Source organism: Alnus glutinosa, chromosome 7, assembly GCF_958979055.1.
Source record: "Alnus glutinosa chromosome 7, dhAlnGlut1.1, whole genome shotgun sequence".
In the NCBI taxonomy this organism is placed as follows: domain Eukaryota; kingdom Viridiplantae; phylum Streptophyta; class Magnoliopsida; order Fagales; family Betulaceae; genus Alnus; species Alnus glutinosa.
The window spans coordinates 26,870,686-26,876,685 of record NC_084892.1 but is presented as its reverse complement, the minus strand read 5'-3'; positions in this window follow the sequence as shown (position 1 = coordinate 26,876,685).

Here is a 6,000-nt window from a genome sequence, read left to right as displayed (position 1 = left end):
TGCAAAACCGTTAATTTTGACTCTCAACAGTTAGGCAATAGGCACTCAATTTCAGCCTAGGAGATGGATTTATCCATCGATTTTCTTCGAAATTAGCTCGGGTTTTCCATTCAAAGAGCCACCAATCCATATATATAATATATGATTCTTGGTACAATGTGGTCAGCCTGAAGCTCCGGCCAGTTAGTCAATCATATAGTGCCATATGGTACACAAATATTTAAACTTATAGGAATACTTGGTCAATTAGACGCATAATAATAAATAAATAAATAAATAAATAATTAGTTATATCTAATTATTAATCTAAAAGATTAATCAAGTTATAGTAGTTCAATGGCCTCGAGTAATTTCCAACTGGTTAGGCAAGTACTAGAGAGTGATTAGACTGGATCAGGTATATCGCAACTGAACTTTAGCCTGCCTTTTGATTTTTTTTTTTAAAATTTATAGAACAAAACTACTTTTTGTTTCCTTATTCAAAAAAACTCCACAATAGTTTCTCTTATATTTCTCTATATTAATTAAATATTATTTCTTTACAAAAATAAGTCCTTACCTACCCTAACTCACATTTTTCACAAAATTTCAACACAATCTCCTAATAAAAGATAAAAAGACTAGAGATGAGAGATGACGAAAGAAAGGAAAATATTTTTTTTATTAAAATAATGAATTGGGAAGCTTTTTTTTTTTTTTTTTTCGTTCCCTACACATTTGGGAACGATAGGATATCTACTGTGGGTGGTTTTTTTGTGATTTTTTTACGTTTTCCCTATATTTAAGGAAATGAATGGTTTATAAGAAAGCTGTTGGGGAATGCTATAAGGGCATTCACAGCAGCTTCTCATTGATTTTTCCTAAATTTATGAAACAAAACTACTTTTTACTTTCCTATCTAAATATACTGCACAATAGTTTCCATTATCTTTCTCTATATCAATTAAATATTATTTATTTACAAATATAAGTTCCTACCTACCCTCATAATTTTTCACAAAATTTCAATACAATCTCCAATAAAAGGCAAAGAGATGAAAGATGAGAGAGAAAGTATAAATAATTTGTATTGAAATAATAGATAAGAAAACTCTTATAATTCCCTGTACATTTGATAGAACTGTAACATTCTTGATGCTCGAAGAAGAACAATAAGGTATATGCTATAGGTATATTTTATAATTTTATTTTAACAACTTTTATATAAGTAGAGAAAATAATATACGACAAAGACCGTTGTACACTAAGCTTTTTCCTTTATCTTTTTAAGCAATGGTTGGCCCGCTTGGGGGTGGAGCTACCTACCTCGATCAATTAGCCAGTCGTGTTCTACGTAGCACCGCTCATTCTTTTATAGAGCCGGCCCACGACAGATGGCGAGCCCCTTTTCGGGTTTTCCGTCTGATCATGACATTACGCCTCTGATTAGTGATTAGCCACTTCTCCTCAAATACCAGACACCTTTTTTCATTTTCGGTAGGAAAATCCGAAAATGGAATAGATTATTAAAATAAAAAATAAAAAACCCAGTTCGTGGTAGTTAGCAAGTGTGGATCCTTTTTCTTTTTCTTTTTTATTATTATTATTATTATTATTATTATTATTATTATTTTGTTTGGATAAGAAATCTAATGCAGACTTTCGTATGCTGCTCTCCAATCACGTGCCCTGGTTTCCATCTTCTTCTTTTCTATTATTATTATTATTTTTTTTAACAAATAGCATATGCTATTATAAATATGAAAAAGTCCTCATGCTTAGGATTTGAGAATAGAAGGATAGAACCCCTACACTCTAAGTCAAAAAGATCTGACCTAAAAAACAGTTGTCTAAGCAAAAACAACAAATCTTATCAGAATTACATTTGAGCCTCTTTTAAATTAACGCTCACTCTAAAATAAAAAAATTATAATAAAATTTAAGCAATACATAGACAGACTGTACTGAAAAAACAAGAGAAATACACAACATACAAAGCAAAAAAACACCCAAAACAAGCCGCCAGCCAGCAGTGGAGACGCCGGGGCTGACTTCGCCGGAGATGGCGGCGCGTGGAGGACAGGCGGCGTCACCGGTAGCACACCACCGCAGATCGGATACCGTAGACCTCATTCCCCACTGTGCATGGCTAGAAAAGGCGGAGTGTGGTCGTCACGCATGCCAAAGAGCAAAAGTCTCTCTGGCACGTGAAGACCACGCGCTGAGTCGGACGATTGACGTGACCTGTGCTTCCGGCAGTGGGTGCGAACGACGACTGGGAACGCAGCTGGGTGTCGCGTGTTTAGCAGAAGTCGGCAGACGTGTGTAGATCTGGCTTAAAAAATCCAAAGAAAAAACAATTAAAAAACTGGCCAAAGCACTTCAACAACAACACGAAAAGCCGGCCACTCCCCTAAACTGGGCTTCTTGAGTTGAGCCTTCCTGCCTGAACCAAAAGAAAGAAAACAAAAAAAACACAAAGACACAAACCACCATAGCCCAAAAGGGCTATGGGAAGATCAACCACCACCGGATCTATCGAGAAAAACAAAAAATCTACAGCCCTAATGGCTGAGAGAAAACTAACCTCCACTGGTTAACACTAGGGAGGGACAAAATCACTCCATGCCTCCCTCCCTGGAAAAGCAAAACTCTCTGGAAGACTCTCTCTCTAATTCAAAGTGGCAATTCTGATTGGTTCCCATCTTTATATATATAAATAAACATATTCCGGTATGACATAAATTTTCTACAAACTGGTTTGTAGGAAATTTCATACAACCCACATATAAAAAAGACATGTGTCAAGTGTCCTTTAAACATGTGAGAATGACATGTTTTTTTTATTAATGCTATTAAAAAAACATGTAAGAAGCACATACTATTTAAATAGCATGTGCTTTTCACATGTCAATCTTATATGTGAGTTGTAGGAAATTTATGTCCATTCCGGTAGTATTTCTTAATGATGTTGTTATAAGTGTTTAAATATTTAGGATATTTTGTTAGAACTCTCATAATAATTAAAGCATGGCCACATGCCTATTATAGTTTAATTCGACCCAACTTAAAGTGTTCAATAATTTAATTCAAATAAATAATTATTAGTGGAATTATAATTAAAATTGATTTTTATTTCTTGATAGGATAAATAATTAAAGGAAAAAGTTTTAATCGAGGGTCCATGACCTATCCTATAAATATATGGCCTATGTATTTTATCTACAAGGTATTATTATGCATCGGTTAGAACTTAAAAGACACATCTCAACTAAAATATTTCTTCAGATTTTTGTTGCTGAGATTCTTTGACTCACTTGAGTAAATATAGCTGGAGGTAATTCTAAATGTTTTCGCTGCGTATTCTAGTATATTATAATTTTGTGTGCTAAAATGTGATAATTTTTCATTAGCCTTAAAATAATTTTTTATAGACCATTTACCATAGTTGTATGTGTGTAATTAAATCTTTAAAGTTTGATTAACTTTTTTAGCCTATCTCATCTACCACATTTTTTTTAGAGAAATGATTCATACACTCATTTCTCACAACAGCCCCACAATAAGCTGACGTGGCTGGTAGTATTTTATTATTTTTTTACAAAAAGAAAAGAAAACAAAACAAAAAAAGTAATAAAATATTACCAGCCACATCAGCTTGTTGTGGGATTGTTGTGAGAAATGAGTGTAGGAATTATTTCTCTTTTGTTAAAGGGTTGTGATTTTGAGAGTGCAGTAAACAATTACAGTTAGTATGAAACACTACGTTTTAGTTTTAGTTAGTTTGTAGGAAAAAAATAACTGATGCTTTTATGAGTTGGTTTCCGCATGTTTAAAACCAAAATAGAGTTCAGTTTTTTTTTTTAGAGAGAAAAAATAGGGATTAAGTTTTTATTTAGCATGCAAATAGGGATTGAGTTTACTATCACATTTTAGCACAAACTTAAACTCACTGTTTAACTTAAAATAAATACTTGGAAGCATTTTAAGATGCCACTTGTCTGAATGTTATGATATCTTTTTGGTGATTCCTCTATTATATATATATATGATATATGATACGTGGAAACTCAAAACATGACAACAAACCTAATTAAGAATCATCCTGTTAACTAATATAGATAAGCACAAGCAACTGAGATTTGCTCCATTTAATACGATATATATATATAGTTATATACCAATTCAAAGCCTACTTAACGCCCAAGAATACTCAGAGACTTGTTATCCCTCCCCGTCTATCCAATGTATCCATCCATATTTAGTGAGAGGAATTTTCTCTCTCTCTCTCTCTTTAATCTGACTATTTCATGCTATTTATATCCTAATTAATTGGGTCAAGCTTAACATCTTTGTAATAAGGGTAAAATGCCTTTGAGGTTACCTATGATAAGGGCTAATATTTTAACAGCATGTCACGTAAAATTTAACTGACACATGTTGAAAAAGAAAACCAAAAAAAAAAATGACGAAAATGGTACCTCCGTCAATTTTTCTGTCCAAAACTAACGGATTTTCACATCAGCGACACGGGTCACCATTGAAATTTCGACACGTGGCTACACAATTTTTTCCATATATATATAATTTTAAGCCTTTTTTTTAAAAAAAAAAATTAAAAAAATTAGGGGTGGCTGACCTTTAGGCCACATGGGGTGGCCGGCCACCCCCACTTTGGGCAAGGGGTTGGCCCAAGGCTAGTTTTGGGGGTGGCTCCATGGGCAAAAGCGATTTATTTTTTTTTAGTTTGGCCCTTGGCCACCCCTAAATTTTTTTTTTAAAAAAAAAGCCTTAATTTTTTTTTTTTGTTTTAAAAAGAAAAAGATTGTATAGCCACGCATCGCAATTTCAATGGTGCCACGTGTTGCTGACGTGAAAATCCGTCAGTTTTGGACAGAAAAATTGATAGAGGTATCATCTCCGTCTTTTCGCATAGTACAAGTACCACGTATGAAAAAAAAAAAAACTAAGGGAACAAAAGATAAAGTTTTTAAACCATAGAGGACAAAGAAATATTTAACCCTAATTTAAAATTCATGTGGGTAACACTCCAAAGAAAATTAATTAGTAATTTATTCCGCGACACGTCAATCATTCCCATTTGGACGAAATGAAAGCATAGGGAAATGTCGTACCCTCACCAGCCAAAGAGCATACAACAAAAGATTTTCACTTAACACAAGGTAGCCACTAATCATATCACAATAGATAAATACCATATCAAAACTAACAGCATTAAGTTATTAACATAGATAATAACTAGTGTTTTGATCTAAGACCGGTCATTAAGTCATAATATAAATATTACAAATTAAATCTAAAGGTACTAAAACATTAAACTAATTCAATTAGACCAAAATTTTAACAGATCAAGGTCATTATAAGTCATATCACAATCATGAATAACCTCGACAACAAGTTCAAAAATAAGTCGGGCCAAATCCTCTAAGACATACGAAAAAAAAGGGTTTATTCTCCTCGATTCCGTCATCACCAAACTGGATGACTATAAAACAATACATATTTTACAGGTACAAATATACAAATGTGAGTTCATAATTTAGTGCGTACAATACACAAGAATAAAGTTTTATTATGTGGTGAACTCAGTAATTTAGAAAAAAAAAAAAGGTTTGCAAATTACCCCAACTAGATAACTGGGTACCCGGTTGTAGTTATTGGTTATAGGATTTTAGGAATCCGATTAATAACCGGGTAACCAGTAACCGGTTTTTTTTTTTAATAAAGATATATATTAAACTTTAGATTTAGCTTTGTCCCGTTGAGAATTTTTGGATCCTCATTGACATCAAAGACGACTGCTTTCATCGCCACCCTGGCGACTCTACCAATAGCCGAATTGAAAGTAAAAATTGCACCAATGTTCACAATCGCAGGACTTTGGCAGTACACAAAACCAGTAAAGAATACCCATATCAAAATTATAAGTGGCAGAATCACAAACTATTTCAAACTTGCCGCCACACCAATTCTTCACAATAAAGACTCAAAACTTTTCTC